General features: G+C 38.8%; 1 long non-coding RNA gene across 2 annotated transcripts in view; it reads left to right on the forward strand.

The window, feature by feature from the left end:
* LOC102550565 (uncharacterized) overlaps positions 1-15617 on the forward strand; it is a 54692-nt gene that overhangs the window by 18987 nt on the left and 20088 nt on the right. Inside the window, exon 2 of one of the 2 annotated variants that reach the window (XR_010053423.1) lies at positions 7821-7986. This is a non-coding gene — a long non-coding RNA (uncharacterized LOC102550565). Of the gene's footprint in view, positions 1-7403; positions 7987-15617 lie in introns of those variants that run through there. The other variant, XR_593589.4, reaches the window with a different exon arrangement.

Below are 15617 nucleotides of genomic sequence, written 5' to 3' on the forward strand. Positions count from 1 at the left end.
TCTCTCTAAATAAACAAGTTCTTTCTTGCTAAACACCTTAATCTCCATTCTGTTCCTTTATTGGCCTCAGCAAAGAAGACACAACTGCTGTCCCATCTTCTCTTCCCCCTCTATGACTTGTCATGTGCAAGACCCCACTCTCCAAGAAGCCATGTCACTCCACACCATGTAGAAGAAGGCAGCCACTCTGGGGCTTCCCATGTCCCCTCTGGGCAGCTCAGCCTTGTTTACATATCTTATCACTCACAGCAGGGAACATGTAACTTCTACATCAAGGATGCATTTTTTTTCCATATCACAGAGTAAAAGAGCCACCACTCCAGATACTCAGCCTCTAGCATGGAAAGCCTCAGCTGAATGTCATATGCACTCCAGAGCTGTTCTTCTCCAATTCATCTCTGGTTTTGTCAGTGTTCCAGTCGGGTGCATTGTGAAACTTTTTCTGGGAATAGGTAAACAAGTGTCTATTCACCTCAGATGGGGCACTGATGAAAGATTAACAAAACAACTCTAACCAAGTCTAGCTTTGTGAACAAATGTCTGATTCCCTACTATACAGAGGGAAGATGATGTATATGAGTGTGTGTAACTCAAAGGCAGCTGAACAACTGAAAGATCCACTGAGCATGGGTGGTGACCCAGAAAAGCGACATCCATGAAGCTCCTGTTCCAACTGGCATGCACCGCCTGGCAAGAGAGCTTTTCATCGCCCAGAAACTGTTTACTGATTATACAACCCTAGAAGGAGCATCGAGGACCTTGTGGCTTTTGAATTGTGCAAGGTTCCTGAGCATTCCAAGTTTCTAGAATTCTTTTACCCCCCTGAGTCTTCAAAAACTCCATCCTCCTTATAGGAGGGCATGCTTCACTTCAGAGTACCTACCTATTACTTTCACCGTTTAATTATTTTTTTTTTGTTTTATTTTCACAGCCTCCTTCTGTTTGTTTATATTGTTCTGGTGCTGTTACAGTGCCTCTTGATATTTTAGAATACACACTGCTGTCATTGATACCAGCACCAACTCTTATTTGTGAAGCTTAAAAATACCCCTTCCTCTACTGTAATATTGAAATATGTCATCAATTATTTCTGCTCATTAAGGCCCTTTAATACAGTTCCATAGAGATTTCTTTTTAACTTAAGGGTAAGAATTAAGAGCCATTTTATTAGTCCTCTCTGGTACATTTCATGCTTTGGAGTTTCATTAACAGAAGGAGTTGGTCCTCACTAACTTATGCATTCTTCATCGTAGCATGTGACTTTCATTTCAGAATGTTTTTGGCATTTGTGCTATTATTCCAAGACTTTAGGGAATTACATAGTTCTCTCTCTTCTCTCATCTTTATTTGTTTTTTACTCAGTTTTATCCCTCCTCTGCCTTAAGGTCTTCCATTTGATTGACTCGTTATTTGATTAGAGTTTCTAACTTAGCACTTCCTCCAGCCGAGGTGTATGAATATTATGCTCTCTGAACCTACACGTTTCTATGGGTATCTTTCTTTCCCACCAACAACTAAATCTCTCTCCTTGTAGCTGTGTCAGAGTTCATTCTCAGAGCAGCCAGACAAAGCCTCATCTGTAACTTGGTGCTGAGAGTGAAAAGCACTCTTTCAGTTTGATGTTTTTATTTTTATATTTCCCTTTCTATATGGAAACTTGAAACATTTTCTCATTGTCTCTGAGGTTAAAAAACAAAGAACATTGCCAGAATCCTGGCTTGCTGTGTGAAAATGTATTCTCTTGTCAGTCATGCATAGAACTTTCGACTTAATACATTTGTTTCCTGATGCTCTACCCGTTCTATCGTTACTCCCTTTCTGTCTCTTATTCTTCTGTTAATAGTAGTAGCAATATATGCAAGTTAACCCCATCCTCATTTTTAACTTTTGTATCACAATTGAATGTTTACACCATTTTATGCTGGGGTAAGTTATTTCTTCTACTTGGTCATTCGAATTCTTAAGAAGTAATTCTCCTCCAGAATCAGTTTTCTTCATTTTAAAAAAATATTTCTATATGAAATTCAGTCTCTTTATTCATAAATTCTGTTTCAGAATGTAAGTTTTATAATTAAAGCACATATATGCAGAATGAAGAAAAATTTTAGTCTTTTGAGGCACACAACCCCCACAGATAATATGAAACAGTACCATGTTCTGCCATCCTGTTTAAGTACTCCTCTGTTAATAAATGTCTTCTTTATGACTATTAGTGCTGTGATCTGTTTTGCTTTTATGCTTTGTGTGTGTGTGTGTGTGTGTGTGTGTGTGTGTGTTCCTGTTTAGAATAGCCCTGATCACAGTGTTTAATTGCCATCACTGCCCATAGTATCCCATTAGTTTTGTTCATAAATCAACTGTATTGGTCGTGCACTCAATGCCAGTGAATCTATAGTATCTACTATATAAGGTGCTTTTAAACAGAAACATGCAATGAACATAAATGGATTCATAAAGGTTCTGCATGGCTATACAAGACCAGGAACTTAACAGTTAACACTGAGACATAATGGTTCAACATTAACTGCTCACAGCTATTCTGGAAGCAAACTACCTCCAGTAATGGGAGTCAACTGCATCTGCTGCTCTGATGTTTTTTTCTCTGCTGAAAGCAATCTTAGAGGCCATCATTCTGTTCTCACGCTTAAGTTTCCCATGTTCTCAGCATTTGTTTTGCCAGTAGATATCCTTTCAGAGCATGTGTTTGCACTTCTTTCCTCGAGCTAGTACGAGCTCCTTAGTGGATTGCCACTGTTAATCATTCAGTCCATGGGGTCAGCTATCAATATCTCAGATTTGATCCTTAGAGAGGAGAACAGGGTCTTGCTGGTTATCTCAGACTAATCGTAACCCACTGGGCTCAGCTAGAATGAGGACTCAGCCTACTTTGTCAGCTTCTAGAAGGCTGCTGTATGACCAGCAGATCATCAGGTTTCTCTGGAGATTCACGCTTCTGTCTCTGAGCCTTTTAGGGACTCTGGCTTTCCATAGGTCATATTCTCTATACTCCATAACTGTGGAGTTTGGTCACTGCTTTCCAGGTTCATTTTATCTGAACTTAGGGAGCAGAAATCTTTCAGAATCATATTTTTTAGAAGGTTCTTTGTGTCCCACTGATGATTTTCTTGCCCTTTGCAGGTCCTGTTTATCTGGCGATAAGTTCACAGAAAAGGCAGGCCCTTCCGAATTGAAAAAAGAAAAAAAGGACTTGGTTATAGTATAAAGTTGCCAGTTTTGTAGAATTATAACCTGAAGTATCCATATATTCTGTGCACCCATAAATGTCATTATATTTGATGAACTCTGTTGTTCTCTCCGAACAAATTATTTGGAAGTGTTGAACTTGAATTAAATTCCATCCCATGCTCTGTACTCCAGATGTTGTCACCAGAGATGTCCTCCTCACAATGGCTGCTGTTCCTAACACTGCTGTGCAGAGCAGTGTGGGCAGATTGGTTTATCACTTCTTTATTTATTGGAGACTTGCTTGTATCGCATGGAAGGAGCTGAACTCTGTAATTATGAGCATTCAAAGGGAAGCATTTCCATAACTACCATATGTTTTCCTAACACTGCTTCAGATGAGGTTCACCCATGAGTTTTCATATTGCATTTGAGCAACGCTTCTATTACTGTACAGTCTATTATTCTCAGAATGAGGGAAATGAAGACACATTTTCTGGTCCATTAACTCTTGTTAGCTTTCCAAAAATCGATAGACTTGCTGATGTTACATAGTCTTCCATTTAGTGTATCCACTTCCAGCAGCCCCCACAAACTTTTTCCATCCTTCTGCCCTAGTAATTTTAATTGACGTTAGTATGGGGCACCTGATTACCTGCTTCTTCATCTGGTTTTATGAGGCTTGCTTTTACCGGTGAAGGATTTGTAAATATGTTTCATTTAAACATGGTACCCATTCCTCTTATAAACTCTCCTCCAATTAAGTGTATTTGGCTTTTTATTCCGCATCAAGTAATTTTTAAATCTCCGAGACTGGATTTGAACATCGCAGAAACATCAGTTCACACTGCCTAAAACCGATATATGTTAAATATTCATGAATTTTTGAAGAGCATTTAATTTGTTAAGCATCTGATACTTTGACAAGGGTGCTTGACTTAATGGCAAAAGGCTAATGTTAAAATCTCTCTCCTGCTGAGAAATTTGTTGATTCTTCAGCTTTGAGACTCAGAGTTTGTGACTTCAGATCTATGAATTTTGAGACTCTCACTTTAGATCAGATGTCCTTAAACTGTGGGTCATGACCCCTTTGAGGGCCAATGATCCTGGCATGAAAAGTACAGGTCTTTACATTGCAATTCCTATCAATAGCAAATTATAGTTATGAAGTAGTAATGAAAATAATTTTATGGTTTGGGGTCACCACAACAGGAGGAACTGTGTTAAAGGGTCAAAGCATTAGGAAGGTTGAGAACCATTGCTTTAGATGGAGATGTGCTTACTAACTTTGTAGTGCTCTACATCTTCACAGGAAGAAGTGACTGACTTATGATAAACAATAAATTGAAATTTTAAACCATGAAGGAAGTTGTATTTATAGGGGGCAAGGCAAACGCAAACTTTAAGAAGAAAGTTCAGCCTGCCCTGGAAAGGAAAAGACTTCGAAGCATTTAAAGAAACTCTGCTAGGACAGAGGATTGATTTACACTCAGTATTTCTGATCATTGGATTATGTCTGCCTTATATCTAGTTCAGAAATAGTTTCTAGTCCATTTCCCTATTACATTTCCCGTAACTGTGTTTCCTCTAAATTATGTAACCTTTCTTTGAAATTATTTAAGAACTTGGATATCATTTTTTTCTAAATAAGATTTCTCCTTGCTCAAATTCCTGCTTCAAGAAACCAGGCAAAAAGCATCTGAGAGTCAGGAGATAATGAGAACTCTGACATCAGAAATAATAAAGGAGAATTGATTAGAAATTATAGACATGCCCTTGCACATGCATATAGAGCACATATATGTATATATGTACACATGCATACATATAATTCTTTAAAATGCATATTAAATCTGGTTAGAACAGCTACAATACTATCTGAAAACAGATGGCATGTCCACCATAGTGACTGAGGAGAGCTGGGTGAGAAACTGTAGAAGTGTGGGCTGGGCAGAATGGGTTGAGAAACCCCCAAGAATGGAAAGCATCTGGTAGACCAGCCACATTCACAGCCCCCAAGATCATGGGAGACAGCAGAGTCTATCCTAATGGCTGTGTGGGAGGACCTCATCATGGAAAGGTTTGTGGTCAGGGGTGGAGAAGAGCAACCTTGGCTGTCCTGTAGAGGGGAAATATGTGTGCTTCCTTCTGTTAATTTTTAGGCACCAACTCTCAACCAAATGCCCTTTATGACATATCTATATACACGCATATGTGGTCATATATACATCACACACACACACACACACACACACACACACACATACACACACAGCTTTTTTAGGCAGGGTTACTCTGTGTAGCTTTGGCTGTCCACGAACACACTGGACCAGGCTGGCCTCAAACTCAGAGAATCACCTGCCTCTTCCTCCCGAGTTCTGGAACTCATGTGAGGCATGTGTCGCCATTGCTTGGTTATGAAATGATATTTTTGTTATAGGTTGATACTTGATTGTTTTCACAAATGTCCAAAATTGTTATTTTATGAGTGCATTTTAAAATTGTGTAAACTAATTAGCCCATGAAGCATTTTAAACCTCTGGCTACGTCCACCGAGATGTTCTTCTCCCCAAGTGTGAGGTAGAGGTTTGCGTCCTAGCCCACTGACGCCAGATATACAAAAACAGTTCTGGCTCCCGAAGGTTTGTGCCAGCAGCACTAAATACAAGGCACTTGTCCCCGTAACTACTTTGCGTGACTGCTTGTGACTCTTTAATCAATTGCCAACAGACTTGATTGCTATAAGTGGATCTTTTGAAAAACAAATTCTTGCTTTTTAAAGACGGATATTGATGAATATACATGAAGATGTAAAGTTTGTAGTTGAGAAAAATTTAAAAATTAAAACCCGAGAAACCCCAAAAGATGACACACTCTGATTAGCTATGTATTAAAACAAACAAACTAACAAACATGTATTAAAGAGCTAAGAAATGACAGGCATAGGATGCAAAGCTTTGACCTTCACTCTCAGCCTACTGTTCATACATTCACCTTCCTTTGCTTGGATAAGGAATGCCTATTAACATGTCTCAAATCTAACATTCTCAGATTCCAGTTGACTACTTCTAGATTTCCTATTTTTCTGCTACTAAAAAATGACTCACATGACTTAACGATACTGACTTTTCCTCCCTCTCTTCCTTATTGCTTTATTCTATTCAGCAGAAACTCTGCCCAGAGCTAAAAGGAACAAGGAGAGCACATGACCCTGCACTTTAAACAAGTAAGAATTAAATATTTATTTAACACCAGCTACATACTAAAGCACTTTCCATACAATATTCCAAATATTCTTCACAATTATGCAAATCAAACAAATTGTTCTTACATTTAAAGAGGATCATGGAAACAGAGGGCAAAACATTGGTATTCTCTTTCACACATCCAGGGTAGGTAGGTACAAGACTCATCCATGTGTATCCTTTCAGATTACTCATTCCTCTCCAATGTGGTAGGACTGCTTGAATCTTACATGAGGCCAATTACATGTAATATCAGCCAGATACTAGGAACATTGGCTCTCTTGGAAGGGGACACCTGGCTCCACAGAGAGAAGAGGTTTGGGCTCTAATATGGAAAGATGCCTGGGCTGAACTGATGGACAATGACTGAGATCCACTAGGGGAAAATGTCTGGGTTCCACTGGGGAGGATGCCTGGGCTACAGTAGGGGAGGATGCTTGAGCTACAGTGAGGGAAGATGCCTAGGTTGCATTGGGAGGTGATACCTGAGAGTCATTGGAATATATGCCTAGACTTCATTGAGTGAAGATGTCTGGGTTCCACTAGGAGAAATACCTGGCTCCATTAGGTTCTGTTGGGAAGATATGTTTGAGATCCACTGGGGAAGATGCCTGGACTCTACTGGAAAAAAGATGCTTGTCATCCTCTGGGAGATAACATGATTATTTTGAAAAATAAATGCATACTGTGTCAGCTGCAAAAAGCCCTTCATAACTCTGTAACAGTAGCTATGCCTGTGTACAGTGTTGGACTTGACACTTGCTCAATTTGTTAGATTAATGGGCTCATTCAAATACCATTGGCCATAAACAGTGGGGGACGGATATGCTAAGCTCATAGGGGTTTACAGGGGACTTTTCTTATCATCAAAGTGTCATCACTGATGCTTGTTAGTAAGATCGGAAGCCTTATGCTCAAGGACCTTTGGTTCTCTGAGGAAGCCAGTCTGTGAAACCAAGGTGCCATTATGGCCAATCACTGTCTTATCCAGCAACATAAACTGGAAATTGTTTCCCATGTGCTGTTCATGACAACTTATGGTTGGTCACCTGTCTCTGTTTTATTGCCTATTAATCTTTAATATTATACTAACTGGCAGCATAAAGCCACCATTTGGAAGCCCCAGGATGTTAAAGAACAGTAGCCCCATAGACCCTGCCAATTCCAATTTCTTTAATGTTTAGGATCATTAAGTGGAAGAAAGACACCACTTCAAAGTCATTATACTTCCAATATTCAGACCAAGCAGCAGTCGTTCTTGACTGGTGTGGTTCAATTCTTCAAAAAGACACAGTTCTGTTCTTGAAGGGCTAGGCTTGACAAACTATCATTACAGTTTTCAAAATGGCAACGTGAACATGCTATGTACAAATGACATTCCTTTTTTATTAGTCTACAGGTTTATGTCTTTAACCAGTGCTAGTATGTTTTGGGTTTTGTGTTAGTCACCGAGGAGGAATATGAGAGAATCATGGGCCATCTTAATCAAGAGAACGAGCAGTCTACGTGTATTCACAAGAACCACCACAAAACTATCAACTAAATTAAAGGAAATCAGGTAAGCACGGAGCTTCTTCTGTGTGTTCTTATATTTTAACTATATAAAAGCAGTGTGCTTTTGTTTCAGCTTGTATTTATTTTACAGTCCAGCGACCTCACTCTTAAGCTCTAATGTTGAGATGAGGACAGTCATCCTCCAAAACCAGATGGCATCAGGTGCTTTGTACTGAGCATGAAGGGGAACCTGTGTCATTATTGAAACAGAATTCTGTATAACTAAATATTGATAACTGTTCAGTGTGTTACAGTCAGCCATGGTTTTCCTCAGATGCTACCTTCAGTTTTTATGATTTCTAATACAATGCTTCTCAAGCAACTCATGATAAAATAAAATCCTTCTATGTTAGGATTAGTCTTTATTGTTTATGTGGTTTGGTGTTCCAATAAGCCATGTGTGCTTTTTTACCCATATTTATGAAATCCTCAAGTTTAGATTTTTTCATGTCCCCCTTAGATTATTCAGGTTGGGGCTTTTTGCTTCAAAATGGTTTGTTCCACCTTTCAGAGTAAGAAGTTCAGAGAAGTAAACTTTGGCCATCATTGAATCTTAATATTAGTAGAATTGAAATCTCATAAGGGTGGGAAGGACAGAATAACCAAGAGTGCATGGCAACAGGAAGCTGCCTCTCATCCCTGCTCACTGACAATCATGATTATCAACCATGTTTACAGTCAAAATACACACCTGACTTCCTGGCCTTGTGGATCTGAGTTTCCTCCAAGTCTTTGGTCCTAAGTGTTTATCTAATCACCATTTATAGGAACACTAACTCTGGGATGTATATTAGTTTCCCTGTTGCTAGGATAAAATATGCTGGCAAAAGCAACATAAGAAAGAAGGATTGTTTCTGGTTAACACTTTAAAGGCACACCCCCTCAGAGTGGGGTAGTCAAGGCATCAGGAGCTTGAAGCCGCTGGTCACATTGCTTCACAGTCTAAAGGCAGAAGGCAGTGACTGCTTCTGTGCAGCCAGCTTTGGCCTTTCTCCTCAGGTCAGGGTAGAGACTCAGAGAATAGTGTCTGTAGTATGGGTCTTCTCACCTCAATTAACCTAAATAAAGATAATCCCTCAAGGCATATCCAGAGACCACTTTTATCTAAATAACTTTGTACAGGTGTGCAGGAAGCTTGGTGCCTAGGTTGATTCTGGATCTTGTCAAGTTGAAAATTAATATTGACCATTTTATAGCAAAAATCACCCTATAATCCCATTTTTCTAAAGAAAGTATCTTATATAAAAATAAGATGACAAAGTATTTTTGCTTAATATTTTAAGACTCTGAAAACTATATCTTCAAAACTACCCAAATCACATATAGATACATTGTTAAACTCTCCTGAGAAGCTCAGTTCTGTGTTTGGAATGTGCTGTTAAGTTATATTCTTCTCTCTGTATTTGTCTCTTTCTATTGTTCTTTCTTTCTACTCTCTTAATGTTGACCTTCAATATATGTTATGACCTTTTCTTGATAAACTCTAATTTTGCTTCAGAAGTAAGGGAACTACTTAAGCTCTGGACGGTTTCAACTGACAAACAAGAACTAATGCAGGGCCAGCATTTTAATATGTCTTGGTTTCTTCCCAAAGACTAATAGATTCATACAAAAATGAGCAAATTGAACTTCTAAAACATTTAAGATGTTCTGTAGAACACCGTTGTCGCTCTTAGTTTGGTTCTGACTTTTGTTGTTGTTGTTGTTGTTGTTTTCCATTTTATTTCTAAAATCTAGAATGATCTTATCCTAGCAAGTTTAAGGCCAGGCTGAAAGAGGATGTCAAGCATAGGGCTCGAATGCACAGGAAGAGAAAGTCAGCACAAAGTTCTATTTTATGTTTGTGGCTCTCTGGGTTATTTTTATATTATTTCTTGTCTCTAAGGAAGACAGAATAAAAGTAGCTTCCTGTTTGCACTTTTAGCTCAGACAGATCTGAATGTCAGATAAGATTTGAAAAATTTTCTTAAAATCATAATCAGTCTATCTATCTGTTTATGGAGACAATGTCATGATGTCATTTTGATCAAGCACCAGCCACAGTGTCTGAAATACAAGACAGACAGACAGACAGACAGACAGACAGACAGACAGACACACACACACACACACACACACACACACACACACACACACACACACACACACACACTAGTTGTACTTGGAAATCAAAAAGCAGCATAATTTACCTATGACCACAATGCCTAACTAGAACCATTACTGTTCATGCTTATAGCCATTTCTCTTCCTTCTAACTGGCTTACCATAGGGACAACTGAGCCTATCATGTTGGTGAGCACTGGGGACAATACAGGGTTTGAGAACAACCTTGGTGTCATTAACAACAGGTTCCCATTGGCCACACAATTCTTGCACTCAATCAAGATAAGCTATTCTTCTCCACTAATCCCACTGTAGCACTTTTCTTTCATGTCATGCTTACTGATAAGATTGCAAAAATCCTTAGAGGAAGATGTTTAGATGGTACATATGGCAGTCTCCTCCCCAAACAGGTTTTATTTCTTATTCAAATTGCATATTCATAACTCCCCAACCCCCAAAATTCCAAGGGTTATATTTTTAAAAGTGTATTTGACTGAATGACCAAAAGAGCTTTTTACAAATTTAGGGGGGGAATTCCATCTAACTTACCGAAGGCAATGCATAGCATCGCTGGGCTCAGGAAGAATGTATACGTGTTTTGTGCAGGGAGATAGAGACATTCAATGAGGCTGTGAACTAGAACAAACCCCCGGTTGAGGAAGATTAAGGTTGACCTCCATGGCTATAGAATCCAATTTCTGTATTTAAAGCCTCATAATTCTTTATTTGAAGAAGATCCTCAAATGGTGTAAGTGCTGGGCTTTTCCAAGGGTCAGCCCTTGTGTATCACCCAAACTTTGTAAAGTTTGAAGGTTTGAATCCAAAGCATAACTTGTCTTGAAGATAATAGATTGGTGAAATCTGGTGCATGAACTTGCAGTCAAAAGGTAGAGGGAAAGAAAGAATAAAAGGAAAGAAGAAAACATCTCATTACAGTATTTTCGTAGGAAAATATTCTAGTGAACAGGCTCAAAAATTCAATGACTGAAAAGAGACTTTTACATAACACAACATCAGGCCACAACAACATAACCTGGCCCAGTTCTGTACAGCATAACACAGCACAATAGAGCACAACAGAACAATACAACAACATAGCACCACACAGAATATATTACATACTTGCTGCTTTGGTCTTTGTCACCTTGATCTAAACTGGTATATGAGAAGAGGTAATCCCAATTGAGAAAAATGCCTCCATTAGGTTGGTCCATAAGGATACCTGTAGGAAATTTCTTGATCAATGACTGATGTGGAAGGGGTTCATCCCTCTGTGGGCAATGCTAACCCTGGACAGGTGGTCTTGGGTTTTATAAGAAAAGCAACCTGAGCAAGCCTTCGGGAACAATCCAGTAAGCAGACTTTCTCTGTAGTCCATGCTTCAGTTCCTGCTCCAGGTTTTTGCTCGTACATTCCTCAGTGATGGACTGTGATGTTGCAGTGTTAGACAAATAAATCCTTTGCTCCCAAGGTTGCTTTTGGATGTGGTATTTATCACAGCAATATAAAGCATACTACAACAAACTAGCATGTTAGGTCATAAAACTTCCCAAGGTAGGGATAGCATTTTGACCTTTGCTTGTAGTTCTCCAGTACAGGCAGCTAACCCATTAAATTAGAGGTCAGAGGCCGAGAAGCATGATATGACAAGCCCAGAATCCCCCAGTAACTACTAAAGGAACAACTCATTTCTGAGTGCATGGATAGCATCCTGTTTTCCACTGTCACATAGATTTGCTGTTTAGGCTTAAGTAAGAAAACACAGCACCAGGCTTCTGGAGATGACATATGGAATGGGGGACCTTAAATTTTCATTGTGTGGTATACTCATCACAAATGAAACCAGCTTGATACAAGTCATTTTTCAATGTTTATTATACCAGCATCTATACCAGTTGAATGAAGCCAAACCTAGCCCACTGGGTACTTTTCAACATAGTTTTGTTAGGAGTACTGCCAGTGTCAATCATTGGACTTGTAGTGTCTGTTATGGTTTTGCAAATGCAGAAGTAGTTGTTAAAAGGCCAGCCCACAAAGCTAAAAGTGATAATAGTCATGCCTAATACACATGTACACACATGGGGGGGGGGTGGGGAGAGAGAGAGAGACAGAGACAGAGATATACATACCGACTCTAAAGAGTCATGATGAGAATAAAAAGATAGATAGGTACAGGAAACAACAAATCAATTCCATAAAGAGGGGCTGGACAGAAACACTCCAATCACAAGAAAAGGAAGGAGTGCAGGTGACAGAAAGGGAGTCAGTGTCATTCACCTCTATAGAGAAAGCAGTGTAGTAGTACTGCTGATAGGAAAATGGCATCTGACTAGCAGAGTAAAGCATTCATAACAGTTTGAAAAGCAAGGAGATGATGTCCTGGAAACACAGAGAAGCTTGCATGAAGGTCCAGGTAGAACCTAAGTTCTCCACCCAGATCATCTTGATAAATGGGAGAAAGAGAGAAGATTAATGTTTCCTGGGCATCATGAGTGTCTGGATGATTACGGTCAGGTATAAAGCAATCACTCCAGTCTATCCCAGCCCCAATCACAGCTTCAGCTTCCAGAGAAGGGGTAGATGAACTTTGGTCCAAAACTGATGAGGTTTCTGGGTGCCACTCTCCAGTCCTACCAGGTGATGGCCTCTGACCTGGCCTGGTACCATTGTCTGAGGCCAGATTCCACCACTCATACCTGCACCCTTGTATGCCTAGAAGCACCAGGATAAAGAGAGGTTGGCTCAAAGTGTGGCTGCTTGCCCGGAAGTCCAGTCTCTGCAGCAGCTCTCATGAGCAGATTTAACTCTCAGCATGCAGAGGCTCACTCTGGCCTTTGTGCACAGCAAGTCAGACTGAGGTGAGAATGACTAGCAGTCACACATCAGGACAAAAAAAAAAAACACCATCACCATCACCATCACCATCACCATCACCACCACCACCATCACACTCAAGGTGAGCCTGCCTTTCCTGAAACTTGAGTGGCTCTTACCCCATCTGTGTTAGTAAGTTGATGTGCATTAGAAGTCTGCAATCAAAGAGGCTGAAGAAAGCCCTGGAAATTAAACAGTGGCTTGATTAATTCCACTTCACCTCTGCTCTCCACATCTAGAGATAAAAACACATGAATCAGCTGTGTCCCCTTTTCCAATTAATGTACATGCAAGAAGACTGTAGAGGGATAGAGCGCCTAAAGCAAGGGGCTAAGGAAATAAAACCAATTCTAAGAGCCATGGCAATCTAATTAAGCTTTGAAAAGGTATGAACTGATTGAAAAATCTTTTCAACAGTCACATAAGAATGCTTTTTTTAAACAAAAATATAAATAAACAAATAAATAAATATTTATCAGGCAGTTGTAGAAAAGAGAATCATATTTTATTTTTTATTGTCCATTGATTGTGGTAAAGTGCAAATAACAAAATTTACCACCGTAACTGATTCTAAATGTGCAGTTCAGCGACAAAATGTGTCTGAACATCTTTGTGTGCTTGTCACTACGCCATAGCCCCTCAGTTTTTGTCATGTCTGTAGTTTGAAATTCTCTACTTGTCAAGCAACTCGTTCTGGGGCCTTCTCCTCAGCCCAGTAACTGCCCTTACCATTTCTGTCTCTCCTCTGCTTTCTTTGGTTTCTCTGTGATCTCAGAGCAATGGAATGAGTTTTCACTTGCTTTTCTAGGATTAATTTATTAGACTTAGCATCCAGTCCCCCAGTTCATCAACACTATAGTAGACATTAGAATTTCTTTCCTTTTATAGGTTGAACAATATTCCCATTTTACAGGTATTTCTCATTATTTTTATCCATTCATTTAAATACTGAAGTTACTTTACTTGTTTGGCCCTTGAAACTAGTATGACATCCAACAATTCTGTCATCTACTTCAAATCTCTTGACACAAATCTAAAGTACATGTGGATCATATGTAATTCTATTTTAATTTGGAGACCAGCCATATGACTTTCCACAGTAGCTTTCCCAGTTTGCACACTAACCAGCAGTACACAGCCTCACCAACACTTCTGTTTGGTTTTCTTTTTTTTTCTTTCTTTCTTTGCATTACTCACACCAGCGGGAAGAAGACTCCTTATTGTGACTTTCAATTTTTTCCAATTATTAATGCTGTTTAACATTTCTTCATATCTCATTGATAATCTATAGATCTTATTGTGTAATCTGTATGTCTGTCTAGGCCATTTGCCTATACTTAGAATAGATTCTTGGTGTCTATGTGTGTTGCTGTTGAGTTATGGGTGTTCATTATAGACTCTGAATTTTAATCCTATGTTAGGTACAGTTCCCAAATATTTTGACCTCATTCTTGATATTTTTTCTACTCTGTATATGCCCTCAAATGTATGCTAATATTTTAATTTTAATGAAGTTAAAGAATCTTTTCTTTTGTTGTTTGTGCTTTTAGTCCCTTATTTAAATCAAATGTCATAAAGAGTTCACTGTTTTGTTCTTCTAAGAATTTCTTAGTTTTAGTTCTCATGTCAGATTTTTAAAAACACTTTAAATTAATTTTGTAGAGCAAGAAAGACGGTTCAAAGACTAAGGACACTTATTGTCCTTGGGAAGGACTCAGGTTTGGTTCCCAGAACCCACATGGTATCTCTCAATCATCCTTAACTCCAGCTCCATGAATTTAACACTCTCTTCTACTCACATATGTCATGAGTGTATATCATGTGTGTATCACAAGTACATACAAGAAAAACATACAGAAAACTGAATCAAAGATGAATTCTGTATGAAGCATAAGAGCCTACGTGCATTATTTTGCTTATGGGTAGCTGTTTCTACTACCCCTTGTCAATAGAAATGGCTCTTCTCCAGTCAATGATGTTTTTGATCACTCTAACAACAATAAACTACATGCACTGGATTCTGTGTTTTGTACTCTGTACTGATCGACCTTTTAGATTTCAAGCACTCTACAGGGATTTCTAGGAAGTTTATATCAAGAAATATGAGACTTCTAACTGTGTTCCTTTTAAGATTATTTTTGCCAGTTTAGTTCCCATCTGAATTCTGGAATGCATTTATTTGTAATTTCAATACAAATTTTTGGAAGCTTTTGATAGCAATTTCAGTGAATCTTTAGATTGCTCTGGGCATTATTGATCTCATAAAGATGTTAAGTTTTCCAACCCATGCTCATGGTACCTTATTTTATCTGCAGTTGCCTTTAATGTCTCCTGCCAACACTTTAGAATTTTCAGCATGTAAGAAGAATTTTATCTGTTTGATTAAAATATTATTGAGTATTTCTTCTATTTAGTGCTGTTTAAAATATAATTGTTTTCATAATTTTCTTTCTGTATGCTGTTTATGTTTACTGCCTAAAAATAACTGCTTTGTATCTGTTATTTGACATTATAAAATTTTACTAATTTTTTTCATCTTTATTAACTTGGGTATTTCTTCTTTACATTTTCATTGTTATTCCCTTTCCCGGTTTCTGGACCAACATCCCCCTAAGCCCTCCCCCCAACAATCACATTCACTGGGGGTTCAGTCTTGGC

The sequence above is a fragment of the Rattus norvegicus genome, chromosome 7 (assembly GCF_036323735.1).
Source record: "Rattus norvegicus strain BN/NHsdMcwi chromosome 7, GRCr8, whole genome shotgun sequence".
NCBI classification, from domain to species: domain Eukaryota; kingdom Metazoa; phylum Chordata; class Mammalia; order Rodentia; family Muridae; genus Rattus; species Rattus norvegicus.